This window comes from Leptidea sinapis, chromosome 20 (genome assembly GCF_905404315.1).
Source record: "Leptidea sinapis chromosome 20, ilLepSina1.1, whole genome shotgun sequence".
NCBI classification, from domain to species: domain Eukaryota; kingdom Metazoa; phylum Arthropoda; class Insecta; order Lepidoptera; family Pieridae; genus Leptidea; species Leptidea sinapis.
The window spans coordinates 4,260,905-4,281,090 of NC_066284.1; the positions used below are offsets into that span (position 1 = coordinate 4,260,905).

Sequence of the window (20,186 nt, forward strand, 5' to 3'; positions counted from 1 at the left end):
AATGCTTTTCTAGATATATTCGTTAGTACAGATGTGTAATTTTTTACTTATTTTGATCCTGAAATCTGGTAGTGTTGTCCTGGTGATCTGTAATACAGGATCAACCTACTTCAGACACCAGCTTTTCACAAATAGCAGTTGTTAAAAATGTAACCATAACGTACTGTATTAGTTTGAAGATCTTTTGTGAGGAGACAGTTAATAGATACAATTATTATTATACTCTATTATCTTGTTAACTGTCGTAAAAGAAAACACACAAAAAGACATATATTTTAATACTAGAGAATAACTGTAAAACTGAGTAATAAATGTTCTAACATCAAAAGATACATAATAGCTTTGAGGGTAAATGTATACACTTTTATTTTAAAGTCCCAGCCACTATTCAGACATTATCTATAAGTAAATTTAAATGTTTTGTTAAAAATGGCTCTGTCGTCGTTATTTTTAACCGACTTCAAAAAAGGAGGAGGATCTCAATTCGTCGGAATTATTTTTCATTATAATTTCACCATAAAAGTCTTTAATTTGCTATACATACGTATAAACGTATAATAAAGAGGATGATAAATTTTCGAATATCGCGCCAACCGATTTCGATAATTCTTTTTTTAATTGGAAAGGATATACTTCAAAGATAGTTTGGTGAGAGTTTGGTTAGGTTCTGATTACGGAATCCATGAAAAAGTTATGGAACTCTACAATTCTTAGTAGCAAATTAACGATACTCGGCCGAATCTTTTTTATGCTATCCGGATATTTTAGTCATCTATTTTGTCGTAGTCGAATATGATGATCAATGGGTCTCCTTAACGACTTACAGTAACGGTGCGATCTGTGGCGGAATTTCTAACTATCTGTAATCAAATTGCAAAGCGCTAACGTTCATTGCTGCATTGAAAAATTTAGTATATCTACATATATTTAGACAATTTGTTAGTTAGTGTAGGTACTTCAAATTCACTAAAAAAAAAAAAAAAACAACCGACTTCAAAAACACTATTCCGAAACAATAGATATAATATGCACTAAAAAGTATAAAAATACAATCATTAATTAATCTTATTCTAGTTACGATTATTGTAATTTTTGGAGTCGGTGTCATCCAAGATAGGTTCGTAACTACATACATAGTTATAGGTGAGATGTTCTTGAGTCGTGAGGAGGCGAGAGGCGAGAGCGGTTCGCGGCGGAAGGAAACCGATTCCAAAAAAAACAATAGTCGTAACTAGAATTGAATTAGATTAATTAATTATTTTGTATAAAAATACGCAATTATTTTTATACTTTTTAGTGCATATTATATCTATTGTTTTGGAATAGTGTTTTTGCAGTAGGTTGTTTTTTTGGAAAATTAGCAGTAGCAATGACAGTACAATATTGTATATACACTATTGTAAGAGCACATAAAAAGGATGTTGGGAGAGTTTCTTCCGCCGCTTCTTCTCTCTCAGAGCGCCATTTGTTTCCGAAGCGGTTGTAGTATGTAGTATATTAGAAATTACATCAAAGATAATTCTAAAAGAATCAATTTTGAGAAAATAAATGCCTTTTATTGTAAGTATCTTCTTAACAAGTGAAAGTTAATCATTCCCAAAAATAAAAATGGCAGGATATCGACTTACCAATTCACTCACAATTCATTGTTAAGAAACATGACAAAATAAATGTTGCATGACTGTGTATTTACTATCGTACCCTGCTTTATATACTTATAAGTCAGGAAAATCCCACGAATACTTCATTTGAAATATGAGTTGACTAGAATTGAGCTTCCGTTGCGCCACGTGATCGCATTTCCGTCACCACGGAGTACCTACACGGGACCGATCGCACGTGGCGATTACATTATCTATATTACTAGCGTGTCAGTTTTCATATATCTATACATGCATATATACTTATCCTGATAGACCGATTGACTAGTTACATAGAAATAAATATATCTTTTGACTATCTATAGTAACGGCAATCTGTATTAAATACTTATTTGGTGCAATACAAATTCAAATATTTTTATTAAAAATAGGATTCAAAATCACTTATTTATCGTCAAAAACTACCATATATGTAAAATAAACTGCCTCAGACCTGAGAAGAACGCGTGCAAGTAGCTCAGCGGGCTTTTTTACACGCTTTTTATTAGCTTCACCTGTATGTATGTTTGTAACCGACTCATTTGTGCACGATTTTGATCCACTTTAAACGGCCAGATTTCGTTCAAACTTCGTAGATTTATCGACGAGCGATGAAAATACATTAATTTGATAAAATTATTCCGTTTTTCAATTTGCAAAATAAGGTTTTTGGTAATTTATATATTTTTTTCTTCTATCGTCGAAAAGGCAGGAATTGATGTTCATTTAAAATTTCAACCATTATCTTTTCAATCAAAGCGTGTTTTTTAGTTTCGTAAGCTATTTTTATTATTTTAAAACAAAAATATGTATAAGGTACAATGTAATATCGTACAATAACCATTTATAATTTAGGACCTATGTTATAAATAGCGCGAAGAACCCTCATCTGCAGCACAAAGATGGTATTAATATCGGCCGCACTGCCCCATAACAATATACCATAGGATATGATACTATGAAAATAACTAAAGTGTACTAGTCGAGCCGTATCTGTATCATTTAACTGTCAATTTTTTTTTTACCCAATATGCTGCAGAACTAAGCCTATTCGCCAATCCTTCAAAATACCTAGTTAATTTAACCAGGTAACATTTTGTATATTTGTTGGTACAATCTCTATCGTTAAGCGTCGGTAGTGCAATAGGCAGAACCGTTGACTGTTACCACGGTGTCCTTGCTTCGATATACCCAAATACCGATATTGTTTCGTTTAATATTTTGAATTTAAATATTAACATGTATTCGACGTTTTTAAGGTCAGCAACTCTATTGTGTTTCTTTAGTAATTTCGTAATTTATAAAAAATTTAATCTATATTTATTTTAGTTCCCTATTTTAATTTTAGTTACTATTATATATATTAGTCTGTTAATCAATACAATAATCTGTACAGAAATACTTCCTGCAAGTAGAAATCTGCCAATATAATAATTAATATTGACAGCGCTGTCCGGCAACACGAAAACTTTACTAAAGCGGCTGCCAATTATTTAGTCCATTTAAGTATATGATCCAAATATGGACCTGGAGGTATATGTTAACATTCTATCAATTTTTTAAACGTAGCTGTATTATACTTCCATGTATGGTTAAGAACTGTTCTGATCTGAACTGTTCTGAACTCTGGATGCTTACAGATGTAATCTGTAATCTTACATAGAAAAAGAGATATAGGTTGGTAATAGATCAGACCACAGATATTTTTTAGAATAGTAGATTTAACATATAAGTACTTTAAAACTATTGAAGCTAAAACAGTCATATTATAATACATACAAGTAATCTATAATTTTATGTATGTCAAATGTATGTCAAAAAAATATTTTTCTTATTGAATCTACCGCTACTTCGCAAGGGGTTGAGCTAATGAGAAGAAGTAGCAAGAAACTCATTGCCACTCTTTTATATCAAGATTTACATTTTCATCGATTTACAAATCATTTCAATTACAATATAATATGTAAAGCGATGCAACAAACATACTCAAACGTCAAATAGTCAAAGCCTTATACGAGTAAGTCCAAAAAGTTAATGTAAATTTATACAAAAGTTATTAAGTACAGTAGCTGCATCATCCACACACACCGTATATAAATTAAGGTATTCTATGAGCATTTTATAAGTGATTATAAATAAAAAATATATCTGAAACCGAGTCTCCGGCAACAGGATCATCCTGCCAACACAAGCAGCGCCCGTTCACGAGCATGACGCATGAGCCAGCCATCGCCTCCCTCAACCATATTTGTACTATATACAGTGACATTTAAGCGAGCATGACGAAGCCTGTTACGAGAACTCAAGCAAACAACAATAAAAGAATCCTAATCTACATATCATGCAATACTCACCAAATACGTCTACTTACAATTTGATAATTCTGCCTAAACTTGTAATTAATATTATAAATTAATATTATATTTTTACTTACAACAATTTTGATATGATTTGATTCAACTATAAAGTGGACCGTCATCGTGAAGACCATGACACTCAAGAGGTAAGAGACACAACCACAAAATCTAACCTGCAGTTATAAGGTATCGGACTCGAAGGCAGTTCCGATTGTTGGTAGAACAGTGCGTAGCAGGCCTGGAGTTTGTTAAATGGACGGCACTGGGTCAGACTTCCAAGCCTGGAAGCAGGAAGCAAATAGTCTAGAATTCGACCAACTGGAGGTTCTCGAACAGTAAAATAGCGCCACGACAGCAGTAGTAATGAATACAGTATAGAAAATGTTCATACACTGAATGGGGAGTTCAGAATTAAAACAGTAGCAGAGGTTTATGTGTACATAATGGTTTGTCACTGCAATGGATAGGGCGTACGGTTAAATACCCGGGGGGCATCGGGGATAGGGGTTGGTAGATTGTGCTTGTACGAGTCATCTATGAGTTAAAACAAACAAGTCAAAAAATAGTACTTTTTAACGTATAACATTTTAAAAACAATTCATTATTCAATATTTAAAAATTTTTTAAGCCTTTTAATGCGACAAAATGTTTTTATTCCCCTTTTCTCCCTTTTTTCTTTTGCGTTACATTTTGTATTAAGTATGTACATGATATTTTCATATTAATAAAAGTTGTTCAAACTTAGAGCATTCTCTCTCTTCAAAGTTCAAAGACTTCGCGTTAATGGAGAACGCTTCTCTTGTTTAATATCTGCTCAGCAGATGTCCATGGAAGGCAGTTTCATTACTTTCAATTTTCACCAAGTGAGCGATATACCAGTTTGCCCCGTATAATAAGTTTATTGGTGTAGTTCTATTTTACATATTACCTTACCAGTGGGAGGCTGCATTGCACAGGATGCCGGCTAGATTATGGTACTACAACGGCGCCTATTTCTGCCGTGAAACAGTAATGTATAAACATCATTGTATTCCGATCTGAAGGGCACCGTAGCTAGTTAAATTACTGGCCACTTAATATCCTATGTATCAAGGTGAAGAGCGCAATTGTAGTGCCGCTCAGAAATTTTTCAAGAATCCTCAGCGGCACGGATTTTGATGTGCAGCTGGAAGTCCTGCTCATCTCATCCCTTATTTTCATTAAAAAAAAACACATATTTCAGGCTTCGATTAGTTATTAGATTAGTTATTCATGAGACAAATTTAGAAGTGATAACTAGAACTGAATTGTTAGACTGAATATAAAATACAAATCAATCAATGTAAATAGTATCCTTAGGTAGGGCTGATGCAATTAAGCAAATTAATCTAATTTAAGTAAAGCAACATGAATAAATCATACGGGCGAGCCCATACAAGGCGGCCAGCTGTTGGCAGCCCTCATTCAATTTAATAAAAAGGTTTCCCGTTGTGATAGTACCGCAATACCTTATATTGAGCTTGACGATCGTGAACGGTACATTCGTTTTATTTAAATGTTCTTTTTTGAGCCAACTCTGCTTGTGATCGGATAGGAGTTTAATACAAATAAGAATGTGAATGTCTTCATGAATATTTCGTATTTGCACGGATTTCATTATGACATTAACATGTTTATAAATACCAAAAAAATTGAGGTACTATGCTCTGAGTGGCAAATCCAAAGTAGTGTGATTTTCCGACTTAACTTTGGTTCGGCGGTCCTTGATATTCATTCCTTCTTAGACGAATACGTTTTCATTTAATTTTGATTTCAGTCCTTTCTCATACAGATTGCACGATGTTTTTACTTCTTATTTAATGCTTGTCTCTGTACTTGGAATAAATAAATTGTTTGGAAGTCCATTACTTAAAATTGATACGTTTACGCTAGTTATGGTGTTGATGGTTATATGGTGTTGATTTTGAGAGGCTTTTCCAGTGGGTAATGCTTGCTGCTAGTCCCTGTCTGATGTGGCGTTTCAGCATAAGGAATTTAAGTAACGTGAAGTGAAAGCAGTAAGTTCATTTCTCTGTAGTTGAGTCTTTTTTTTATGGAAAAGGAGGACAAACGAGCGTACGGGTCACCTGGTGTTAAATGATTACCGCCGCCCACATTATCTTGCAACACCAGAGGAATCACAGAAGCGTTGCCGGCCTTTAAGGAAGGAGTACGCACTTTTTTTGAAGGTACCCATGTCGTGTCGTCCTGGAAACACCGCACAAGGAAGCTCATTCTACAGTTTTGTAGTACGTGGAAGAAAGGACCATGAAAACCGCTCTGTGGAGGAACGTCACGCAGATAGTGGAGATGAAATCCTAATTTTGTGGCGTGTCGTGCGAAGGTGAAATTCGGCGGCGGAATCAGGTGAAACAGCACTTCGGAACACTCCCCGTGATAAATGCGGTAGAAGACACACAATGAAGCGACGTCTTTACGCAACGCCAAGTGATCCAGCCGTTCTAGAGCACTGGGTCCCCGACAATTCGAGCTGTTCTGCGTTGCACGTGGCCAAATGGAGCGAGCTGATACTGTGATGTGCCAGACCAGAGATGTCAGCAATACTCCATATGTGGCTGGACCTGCGCTTTGGAGAGCGCTAGAATGTGTTGAATTATTGATGTGCTTTTTTATGACGCCTAGTTTCTCCGAAGCTAATTTGGCTTTGCCATCCAGATGACCGCGGAATTGACAATCGGTCGAAATTTCGAGACCCAGTATTCCAATACCTACGAAGCTGTAAGGGAAGTGTTGTCGGAAGCGGTGATACGACAACTGGTAGGTAAACTACTTCCCTGGTGCTGATTATGACCTAGAATAACATGTACAGGTTACTTTTTTATTCTATAAAATCAAAAATTTCCCTCAAGTGTTATAAAAATCTATTTCAACGCGAATGAAGTCGCGGGCAACAGCTAGTACACCATATTTACGCGTTGTTAATAAGCGAATAATGCGGTTATGTTACTTATTATTTAGATTTCTATATAACACTCCAGACTTATTCACTGAATACATAAAAGCGAACCTTTATCAAAACTACATTACAAAAAAATTATGATGTTTTCCAGAAGATTTTCTTTAACGAGAATACTGCGAGGCTGCTTAAGAAATATCGCTTGAGACTATACAATAATTAAATTGTTCACAATATTCACAAAGACATCCCCACTCGGTACTTATTACGTGCGCGCGATATCACAAAATAAAGGAGGGACTTCTATTGAATTATTCGACATGCATTCGCCAATTTGTATCTAAAAGCTTTCCCCTTCCAGGGGTGCCTGCTGTCTAATAGTCAACATAAATGTATACAACAAATATACATTACTTATTAATGCATGTGTCAGTTTATGAATAACATGACATATTATTTTATTAACATTGTTTTCGAAGAAGCTCATTCTTAATGTCATCCCGGTTGTCTTTTCCTTCACAGGATACTGACTCTATGTGTCCATGCTTCGAAGCAGTATTTTTTGGGGGCAAACGGGCAAACGGGCAACACACTCACGTTATGAAGGTGGTAAGGCAACTGCCTATTGACATCCGCAAAACCAGGCGCAAGAGGTGCATTGCCGGCCTTTAAGGTGGAGAGTATACTTTACACTTAAAGGTCCCTAAGTCGTATCGGTTCGGGAAAACTGCAACAGGTAATTGTTTCCACAAAGTGGGTGTGCGAGGTAAGAAGTTCTTTGTAAAACGCGTGCTTGTGGAATGCAAGACGTCAACATGAAGCAGAAGGAATATCACATTTTAACGTGATGTCAGATGGTCACGCACAACTCCTTTGATATCTCCTCCCCATGATATCTGCGGTAGAAGATGTAGAGAGAATCCAAATATCTATGCAACGCCAAAGATTCAAGCCAATCAGAGATGACTTAATCGTCGATTATTCCTAATGTAGGTATAAGCGTGTTTGAATTTTGAGACTTATTATATCTCAAAGTCTCGTTATTGCGATTATATATGCGTTGCCGCTCAATTTTGGGTTCAATCAAGACTTCGGTGCGGCACTGCATTGTAATAGGCAGGTCGTATAAATTACCATCACGTTAACGTCTTACTTGTCTCATAAATTTTTCTCATAAAAAAACATTCACTTTTCACTCAGACCCACTAACCCAGTACGTATGAGAACTAACGTACATAGATGTCCATACACTTGTAACTAATACGTATTATTTGCTATCTAGTAACATATTTTTTGTGAAAACTACTTTAGAAATCTTGATCACGTTTGGGATGCAGAAATCAGATGTATCTCTTAATATAAAAAGATCATACACACGTGCCTTCACCTTACATGCTTTTTCAAAAGACTAATATTATGTAACCGCGGCAGAAAAATAAGTTTTAAGGTTTGTTATCGGTCTGTTGTTGCCTGATAATCTCAGAATGGCTAAGCCAAATTGTAAGCGGTTCTCCATGATGTATGTAGTGTTTATTTCATTCCGATACTTAGATATACGTGTGGAGAATCGCGGGTGCCCACTAGTATTATATTATAACGATGTATGTATGTACTAGTATTATACTATAAAGATGTGTGTATGGTAATATCTGACATCTGATTGACATCCATCTATCTATCGATAAGTACCAGTAGACACTTGTAGAGGCAAATAAGTGGCCCTTACTTTTTGTATTTACATTTAACTCTGCATTATGGCTGTCAGTCCTGCTTGTATAAATAAATAACTCCGTGTTACAAGATAATATACTAATAATAAAATTGATGCCATTTTTACAAGATTTGAATCAAAATTATTCTTTTTTATGGAAGACGAAGATAAATAAGGGTCTTGATGTTTTGTGATTACCGCATCACACATACGCTTGCACAGAGAAAGCTTGCACCGCGCAAGGAAACTCATTCTATAGTAGTGATAAAAGCTGTAAGACACACCACAAGTAATCTAGCAGTTGTCATTTATATAATATATATCGTTTACTAGCTGACCCCACAGACGTTGTTCTGTACATAATAAATAAAATACTGTTTTTTATAAGTTTGTAAAAAAATATGCTTATATTATAAATATTATATTCTCTCATAGATAAATATGTCTATACAAAACAAATATTGGAAATAAAAGTAATTATAAGTCCCAAATCGAAATAAAAACTATCCTATCTTTTAAGTTGGACTAAACTGAACTCCATGAAGTAATCCCATTTAAATACGTCACGTAATTTATATATTATATTAACTTAGATACCATAAACCTACGCAGTATAAGTGTATTCGTTACTTACTATATGAATTATTTAACAATACAATTATAGCTAGCCAAACACTAATAAATTCGATTGCAAAAATAGTTTCCTCAAGTATACAAATGATTTAAGTTTTCTTTAGTGTTAATTCCGCCAATATTTGTCTTTGAAACAATTCGACACGTGTTTCGCCTCTACACGAGGCATCCACAGGACGTGTTGTCTCGCCAAAATCTGGCACGAGACTCAAAACTCTTGTCTACGTCTTGTCTTGAAACACGTGTCGAATTGTTTTAAAGACAAATATTGACGGAATTAACACTAAAGAAAACTTAAATCATTTGTATAATTATGGATTTCCGCAAAGTAACGCCTAATTCAATAAAGTTTCCTCAAGGTCCAATATCCAATGATAATTTACGTAAAGAAAAATTTTGTACAAATATATATAGTTGAAATTGATATACTTACTACCGAATCTTTCGTAAACAATGTTCGTTCGTATTTAATATTGTATCGCATGTGAATGTTATACTAAAAGCATCTCTCATCGAGTGAGTCCACTTACGTATCGTAAACAATAACATTGGGAACTTTTAAACACATCTTGTTTATAATATTAGTGTTGTCGGCATATAAAGCGAATTATTGGATTCAGGAAAATGTACTCAGAGGTGAGTGGTACAAACATATTTTAATGCAGTACTTTATATTTAGCGATAAGAATTATTGATTTAACCTGTTTTATTTTGTGTAACTGTGTTCAGGTAGGCCCACCACTAGATGGATTGTCGATCTGGTCAAGATCGCCGGAATACATTGGATGAGGGCATCGCAGGACCTATCGTCGTGGAGATCTTTAGGGAGGCCTTTGCGGAGCAGAGGACGTCTTCCGGCTGATGATCATGATGATGTATTCAGAATCAATGGACCGCAATTTTTTAAATAATGTAAATTGAAGTTCGCATTAAACGTTTCAGCCTCACCTTGTTAAGCGTCTCAGTGCAGTAGTAATACGTTAGGTGATGAACTACTAAGCGTTAAGCACGTCAGTTTATAAGTGACACAAAAAAATCTTTGTGTTCTTTAGAAACCTTTTGTACATTATTGTCGCTATCACAGAAATAAATTGAGATGAGAGATGGCATTTTAACTACATACTTTTCTAATATTTTTGTACGTAAGTAATAATCGCTAGAGCGAGTATAAATGAGTAATTTTGAACCGTACGCAATATTTGCTTTCTCTCTCTATAACGATTTCTTTCTGTGGTCGATACGTTATATTACAATTTAACCACTTTGTTTAAATTTACAGAAAATAATTCATATTTATTACTATTATCTTTTTGGTGGAAGGTGGAGGGAAGAAGACCAAGAGGAAGGAGCCCCATGCGATGGACCGATCAGATTCGCACTGCCCTTGAAACCACTGTCCACGACGCTTTACACTCTGCTTCCGACAGGGGCAGATGGCGGCAAATAATACGCAAAAAAGTACTCTGTCGAGATGATCACGACCCTCAGCACTGAGGAAACCGACGCGAGGAGGACTATTATCTTTTTATTAAGAGTAATTAAAAGCTCAAATCCTTTATGGCAATTCGTGCCCAAACTTTCTTATCATACATTCTTATCTTTGTGTGTTTGTTCAACTCTCGAGTTATGGGATATAATAGATAGACTTAATCAATTAGATTTTTTTATGACAATAAGGGACGAGACGAGCTGATTTGTATCCCAAAAGTGAGGAAAATCATTTAAAAGAACAAATGTAAACATTGATTGATTTATTTATTTTATAATACTTGCTGTAACGATATTCGTTTTATATTACAGAATTTCTTCTTTATACAAATCTTATACATTACTCTGTACGCGCAGTGCTTAAAAACCCGCGATTACTCTAAACAAGGCTTGATCTACAATTCTTCATATAAAATAATTACCGACAGAAAAAGCAAACTTAGAGACACCGTGCAAAGATTTATACCTGCTTGTAGATGTCCTCACAAGTCCTTTCTAGTGGGCCTAAACAAATAGATAGTCAGAAAGGTACTAACAAGAAAAAAACGCGGATTTTTCGTTATAATTGCATGCAAACAATTGTTTAAAATCATAAAGGTGATAACGAAGTACTATAAACAAATATTGAGCATGTCATTTATACTTACTTTTAAAGGTTTTATGTAACACTCAAAAGATAATGGGCGTATAAAAAAGTAGTGGAAAAACTAAGTCTACCTGTAGAACATTTCTTTCAACTGCATGCCGTCTAATAAATTACATAGAGCCGCCTTTTTCAGGCGTGAAGCAGTAATGTGCAAGTATTACTTTGGTTTGGTTTGAAGGCCCCGTAGCCAATGAAATTTCTGGACTAATGTCTCAAAGTGAGGAGCGTAATAACGATGAGCCTCAGACTTTTTATTTCAATCGAGAATCCTAATCGGCGCTGCATTGTTATGCGCAGGACGTATCACTTACCTTCAGGTGAACATCTTACTCGTGTCATCACATTTTCTAATAAAAAAAAGGAATACATTTAACCATTTTTAGCTTTCAAAACCGTTAATCGTTTAACGTTAAAGGGCAGAATCTTATTATATTGCAATTAATATTGTCTGATGTCTTATACGTTTAAGTAAACATCGGACGGACTCTTGACTACAACTATTCAAGAAAATTGTGATTTTCTCCGCGACTGTGCTGATAGTATCATCATGTATGCGTCACTAAGTCCAGCTAAACAAAATATTTAAATCTTTTCTTTAACAATATAGGTGGGTATTGGTTTTTATTTACATAATTGTCATAATTTATATCACAATTGATAATTAATAACCCATTTTAAGATAGCAAAAGTATTTTCCATACCGCCTCTAGGCACGTTGCGTATTGAATATTTTTGAATTACTACGACTGAGCTTACCATTAATAATTAATATTGGTATTTATAGCACCTTAATCCTAACATGAAAATTTGTGCCCCTACATGTTCTTTGTGGTGAAGACATTCAGGCAAACATAAAGAGAATGTTAAGAAAGTTCCTTGAAAACCGCACTGTGGAGGACCGCCACACATCCAGATGGTGGGGATGATATCCTAACTTGTGGCGTCACGTGCGAAGGTGGAATTCGGCGGCAGGAATCAGGTTAAACAGCTCCTCGGAACACTCCTCGTAATAAATGCGGTAGAAGACACACAATGAAGCTATGAGTATTACACAAGTTATGAGCAGATATTATTGGTACACACAAAGGCAAACTGCTCGTTAAGTCATAATTTCCATTTTAAACTATTTTTAAATAACAATTCGTTGTTTAGGAAAAATAAGAAAATCAAACTAAAGAACTGTTAAGAACATAGAACAAAACAACAGAGGCGATACATTGTAACACTTGCACCACACTATTAAACAAACAGGGCGGGCGCCGATGTAGACGCCACTCAGATTATGATCGGCCGTGATTAATAACATTCTATGCGCGCGCGCAACGCTCAAACACTCCGCGACTGTACGCGATAGTATCATCATGTATACGTTACTAAGTCCATTTCAACAAAATATTTAAATCTTTTCTTTAACAATATAGGTAAGTATTGGTTTTTATTTACATAATAGTCATAATTTATATTACAATAATAGATAATTAATAACCCATCTTAAGATAGCAAAAGTATTTTCTATACCGCGTCTAGGCGCTTAAATTATAAGTTTTGAATAGTTTTGAAGGACTACAATTTAACTTACCATTATTAATTAATATTGGTATTTATAGCACTTAAATCCTAACATCATTAATTATTGTGCCCCTACATTTTCTTTGTTGTGAAGAAATTCGGACAAATGTTAAGAGATTCTTTGTCTTACACAACCAGAGCTCTTATTGTATCTAAACTATTTTACCACTACACAACTCCTAGGATAACTTATTATGTCCATGGTATTCTCTGTATACCTACAACACCACATATCAACACCGCACCTTGAGACATAAGTTGTTAAGTCTCATTTGCCCAGTAATTTCACTAGCTACGGCGCCCTTCAGACCGAATCACAGTAATGCTTGCATTACTACTTCACGGCAGAAATAGGCGCCGTTGTGGTACCCATAATCTAGCCGGCATCCTGTGCAAAGGAGCCGCCCTTTTTTTTGTTGGTATTATAGCAGTAGTATAAACACCACACAAGGAAGCTCATTCTACAACTCTGTAGTAGGTACGTGGAAGAAAGAATCTTGAAAAGCGCACAGTGGAGGACCGCCACACATTCAGTTGGTGGCGATGATATCCTAATTTGTAGCATGTCGTGCGAAGGTGAAATGTGGAACTATCAAGTGGCCTCACTCGGACCTTTATGTGCAATTTATCAACAGCATGGGACTATTCTCATTTAAAGAAATAGGCTCGGGCGAAAACAACTGATTAACATAAAACAGGCTATACTTTATGTTATAACTGCAACGAAGCGAGAACGGGTCCATAGTTACTTCTTAAACGAGAACATGTCTTCGTATATTGATTGACACGCGTTAATAACAACAAAACAATTATTGCAGTCATTGTTTATTGCACGTCAGCCTCGTGTGTGATAAATAAATGAGGCGTGCGGTCGCGTCGTCGGTCGTCTGCGCCCGCGCCGACCACATCTAGGGTTGACAGCTTCGCCACAAAGTTCCCCTCGTACATGTTCTTATGGGATTAGTACCACAAAAAACCCGTACATGTCACCTGAAGCAAAATATTTATTTGCAAGAGTAAGTGTTGGCATTGATCTTAAAAATTAAAAAAGTACTTAAATACCCTTTTTTATGAAAATAAGGGACGAGACGAGCAGGGCGTTCAGCTGATATGAATTTCATTGCAGATAGTTAGAATTTCTGCCACAGATCGCGCCATTACTGTAAGTCGTTAAGGAGTTCCATTGATCATCATCATATTCGACTACGACAATTGCTTAACCATAACGACGTTACGGTAGGCGATTAAATAAACGGATAGCATAAAAAAGATTCGACTGAATATCGTTAATTTGTTCCTAAGAATTGATGAGTTCCGTTACTTTGTCATGAATCCCATAATAAGAACCTAACCAAACTCTCACCAAACTATATTTGAAGTATCTTTCTAATAAAAAAAGAATCATCGAAATCGTCGAATTTGTCGAGCACATACTTATAGCAAATTTAAGACTTTTATGGTTTTCTCATGGATACCACTGTCAGATCTGGATCAAATTGCAATTTAACCACACGGGAAGCAGCAGCTTTCAAATAAAAAAAGATTATCAAAATCTGTTCATCCAGTCGAAAGTTCTGAGGTAACAACCATAAAAAGATAAAAAACATACCGACGATATGAGAACCTCCACCTTTTTTGAAGTCGGTTAAAAATACTATACAATACCCTTCATACTACAGTTATTTTAAGATCACAACCCCGAAAATACTATATTTAATTAAAAATCTGGCAGCCCTATACATACCACGCGGCTCTCGCTAATGACTCATTACAGCTGTGCTTCACTAATGTTGCCAACACACATGTGCTTACGCCGACAACATACATTGAAAGAGAAACTAACTGACCGGTTCATAGCTCAAACTATTGAGACGCTCTTTTGAACTGGAAAGTTAATTTTCAAAATATTCCGGCTTGTATATGACCCGATGCATATATTTTGTAGGGAGTTAAACTCCAAACTTATATGGCGAAGTGAACAGAAGAAATAGAAAACAATATAATGAATACACAAATAAAATTTGAAAAACAAAATTTTACGAACGATGCGGGATTCGAACCCACGACCTACGGCGTTTCGTGCCGGTGCTCTAACCAACTAAGCTAACCGTTCGAGTGCCGCCTCGTTATAAAAAATCTGTTTGCTTTGTTCAACTCTCAGGTTGTGGCTTCATATACAGGATCTACTTTACAGCTGATAACCTGCTCAACCCCAATATTTGCATATTAGGAAATTGACTTGAGATGTCGCTCTTGTAAATCTAAACAATATGTTATGTTTTTAAAGTGATAACCCTCACTTCTAGGATTAGTACACAAATAAAATTTGAAAAACAAAATTTTATGAACGATGCGGGACTCGAACTCACGATCTCCGGCGTTCCGTGCCGGTGCTCTAACCAACTGAGGTAACCGTTCGAGTACCGCCTCGTTATAAAATTCTGTTTGCTTTGTTCAACTATGAAGCAACAACCTGAGAATTTTAATTTTCAAATTTTATTTGTGTATTCATCCTAGAAGTAAGGGTTATCACTTTAAAAACATAACATATTGTTTAATATAATGAATATAAAGAATGCCATACTGAAAATATGACGAAAGATATGCAGTATTCTACTTAATAACTAACCTCCTTAGACTGTCTCTTATTTTTTAGTTATATTCATACATATCTACATCTTTTGCCTAATATGTCTAATTTCAGTCTTATAAATGTGTATGTATCAAGGTGACATAAACCGAATATTTTCATATATAAATTTCAACTTAATTTCCATGCATTTAAGACTCTCACTAACATAGTTCGTGATAGAGTCTCTTGCTGCTAGCAGCAAGCTAGTGTCTAGACAATCAATTAAAACAGGCCATGTATATTACTTTAGTGCGCCTGACAAGGTACTAGGTCTGACACTCTAAAGTGACAGCATTCTATGTATTTATTTGTATAAAATACTTTTTAAGGGATAAATACGCGTGTAGTTCTATATTTACATTAGGATTTGTACACAAAACGTCGAGTTAAATAAATAATAACGCATTTTAGTAATTTAAAAAGTATTTTATTTAAATAAATATGGAACACGTAAATATGTTTATCGAATAAATTACACAGTATAAAAGGCATTTATTTTCAAAAAAAAAATATTTCCTTATTCCTTTAGAATTCTTTTTGATGTCATTTCTAATATACTAGATACTATTATCGCTTCTCGAACTAATGGCGCTCTGAGAGAGAAGAACCGTCGCAAGAAACTCTTCCAGCATTCTTTTTTTGAGCTCTTTTTATTGAAATAGTCAATATTGTACTGTCATTGCTATTGCAATAAAATAATCATAATCTAGTCAGGCTGTCGGATCACTTAGTTATGCAGCTGTGGAGTAGTGGGATTAATGACAGAGTCAATGTTAAGAATATATTAAGCCTATATTAAGTATTTCAATACCAAATACAAAGTTTAAAAAAAATATTACATTTTCAGCACATAAATCAAGCTAACGCCAAATACAAATACGCAATCCACAAAGATACTGAATCAATTTGGATGGATCATATTATAAAGGACCACCCTCTGTTTCATAACAGCAGTTTTCATCAGTGTACATATCAAATTATGATTCCGTTAAGAAAACGAATAATTCCTGAAATTGTTCGTAAAAGTACTTATATCTTAAGTTCTTTTATTGGTGTATGTGTGATGTGTGTGGTATTGCAAATGGAACACAGCTGTCGCGACAAGCAGACAACAGTTGCGGACGTCGTCAGGCGCGTGCGCAACGCAATCAACGCTCAGATTTATCGTTTACTATTTTTTAAAGCGATTGCTCATAGTCCTTTAATCCGGCACAATCAATTCAGAGACAAGATACTGTTCAAGATGCAAGTGTATCATGCAAACTTGAGCTACTTCAATTATGATCAATGGTTTAATTATTTATATCGTCATTCCTTAATCTAGGATTCTATTCGATATAAATTATTTTTAAACAAATAATTTTTTTTTATAGTTTAATAGATTTTCATAGGTTTTATCGAATGCGCAGATGCAAAAATTAGGGTCTCAATCGAGGAAGGGGCGGGGGGCGATATGCGCAAACAGGATCCATCTCTATGCCTGCGCATCTATTACCGTTGAAGATTATTTTGTTCATATTAAAGTCGTTTAGAAGTGGCAGTGGGCAGGGCACATGGCCGTTGGGGTATTAAAGTCCTCGAATAGCGATCATGTACTGGAAGACGCAGTGTTGGTAGGCTCCCCACAAGATGGACCGACGATCTGGTCAAGATCGCCGGAATACGTTGGATGAGGGCAGCGCAGGACCGATCGACGTGGAAATCTTTGGGGGAGGCCTTTGTCCAGCATTGGACGTCTTCCGGCTGATGATGATGATGATGATAAAAGTCGTTTAGAGACAATAAATTGGCTTATTGTGCTAGGCACAGATTGCCCAGATGGCAGAAGATATCAGAGGTGAAAAAAAATTAAAGTTGAATTATCTTTATCTAAATAGGCTTACATAAAACGGTTATGAATTGTGATTCATAGTTTTTACTCTTTGGTGCTTGAAAATTTATTCAATTCTGTACTTAATAATATATTATGTGAATTTATAGAAACGGGGCTCATAGGTGTAACGAAGCTCAAATAGATCTGATAGATTTTCTTACAAAGAATGAACTAGGTGGTACCAACATTTTGTAACCAATTAAACATTTTTTTTGGCTAGTTTCTTTGTGTACAGATAAACACCCTCATTACAAAAAGCTTCCAAAATGGTGTTACTGCTCCTACGTCCTCGTCACGGCATACTCCCGTATCCTCGGATGAAAATATTTAACGTTACTTCGAAAATTATATAGATATAGATATACAAGTTTATTTAAATTATATTTTAGTTATTTATTTAATGCAATCTAATTTATGGAGATATTAATACTTTATTAAATGTTTGATATACAAGTTATGTAGCTAACTTGCTTTACGTCACGGTTAAAAAGCCAAAAAAAATATTTATCACTCCGGGTGGTTATATTTTCAGTGAATTAATTTGAGGCTAATATTGGTCATTGTGAAGAATATACTACCCTCTATAAAGTAAGCGCCTTTCCCGTACGTATGTACGTGTAAATAACAAAAACACACTTTAAACTAAATGTAATTGAACAGGTGATTTTTTCCGTACACTCTAACAAACTCGTACAATTTAATAAATCATAATAATTTTTCCTTCACTTGTTGTATGAAACCTAATTTCTCAAAAATTCCTTGATGTGACATTAATGATAAGTAGTCATGTTAATTTTAATTCAAAAAAGATGACGAAGTGAAGCTATAAGAACTACACAAGGAGTTAAAGTGATAAAAATTGCTTAAGCTCACTTGAATTCAAATAGTGTTTCACACCTGGAATACGCACCTAATATACTTAAAACTTGCCTTAAGAAGGATAAGATAATTCATTTAACATTGGCATGCAATGTAGATTGATGACTTTCGGTGGTAATTGGAAAACATCCCATCCCATTCAGAACGCGCTGACTAATTTATGAATACCGTATCATTTAAATTTTTGATTATCGACTCACTTGCAATTTTGTTCTTTATATTCGAAACCGGACGGGAAGACTCGCCGCTGTCAATAAATCAGGTTCAATAAGTTCTCTTGATTTATTTCGGTAAGGCCAATAATTTTGTGTTGCAAAAATGTTGCTATAAATGATAGAAAATATTTCAAACACTTAAAAATATATGCAAGAGTGACTTGCAGAAATAATGCAATAAAACAGAATCTGACTATTACTTCTTACAGCATTCACCTGATAATAACTTAGAACTTTGAATTTTCCATATAAGTCAATTATTTACCGTAAAAGCAATGCTAAGGACTTAGTGCAAGGATTTACATCTGCCTGTAGATATTCCTTGTCTACTGAGCCTGAACAAATAGATAGTCAGAAAGATACACAAAAATAAAAAATAAGAACAAGTTTCGTTGAGACTTTGCGCAAATACTTGGATAAGATATTATATTAGATAAAGCAATCCTTTATACAAATAACAAGGAAGTCATTTATGCTTCATTTAAGATTTAAAAAAATATTTAAAACTAGCTGACCTGACCGTCATTGTTCTGTAAATAATAAATAAAATAATGTTTTTATATGAATTTGTCAATAATATATCATAACATCAAAAATTACTTCGTAAAATATGCACCCTGCTGTCGTAATGAATTTGTTTCACACAGCACTGTCAAACCGTGCGTCCATAAATTCTCTCATAGAAATTATGTATGGACACATCAAAGGAAAAACAAATTTGTCGTTTTTATTTAATTTAGCAGCATTTTCCTATTTATTCACCTTTTAAACATTCTCTGGACTTCCACAAATAATTCAAGACCAAAATTAGCCACATCGGTCCAGTCGTTCGCGAGTTTTAGCGAGACTAACGAACAGCGATTCATTTATATATATATAGATAATAGATAATTAGTTTAGCATCATAAGTCGATAGAGAAGTTCGTACGATCTTCGTAACGGAGCACATCAAACGGATGCTGCCTAGCATGACCATGTCAATGAAGACACACATGACGTGATTTTTAAAGGAAAACCGTCCAGATGAGCGTGTATCTCGTGACAGGAACGAAAATACTTTGACGCAGCCGTTGTTCAGCGACATACGGGGACACGTGGCCACGATATATTACAGACGAGTCGCGCACTAAAAATATTGTGTTGGCAAATTAATGGGCATTCCCGACGGTGGGTAGTGGGATGAAAGGAAGTGCCTTTTATATGTGAAACGTTGGTTTTATATGAAAAGCGCGGCAGCCGCTCGCACCTGTCCGGGCGCTTTGCTGTGTCCAAGTTTTCAACAAGAATTAAATCAGGGTTGGCACAGGACAATAAAATAGGTCATCGAACCCTGAATGACACTCTACAAAAATCATTGTGATACTAAAATTTATACTTATAATTTGTATTAAAATAAATCACCTTTGAAGCATAATTCTGGACACATTCACCTACCTTGTTGACAACGAAAGTAGTGAACCAATTGGATTTATTTTAGTTGTATTATTTTGGCATCGTGAAAACCCTACGTCCAACGGATGCGACAAAGACATGTGTCTCAGTCGCGTCAGTTTCGTAATAATTGAGCAGATTAATATCCCTCCGGGGTGTTCATATTTCGCCGTCCGG

General features: G+C 35.1%; 1 protein-coding gene across 2 annotated transcripts in view; it reads right to left on the minus strand.

Annotated features, from left to right (window-relative positions):
* LOC126970337 (thioredoxin, mitochondrial) overlaps positions 1–20,186 on the minus strand; it is a 325,706-nt gene that overhangs the window by 211,935 nt on the left and 93,585 nt on the right. Inside the window, exon 3 of one of the 2 annotated variants that reach the window (XM_050816193.1) lies at positions 12,486–12,495. The exons of the other annotated variant lie outside the window; for it this stretch is intronic. The gene's annotated coding sequence lies outside the window, so the exon portion shown is untranslated. Of the gene's footprint in view, positions 1–12,485; positions 12,496–20,186 lie in introns of those variants that run through there. 2 annotated transcript variants of the gene reach the window in all.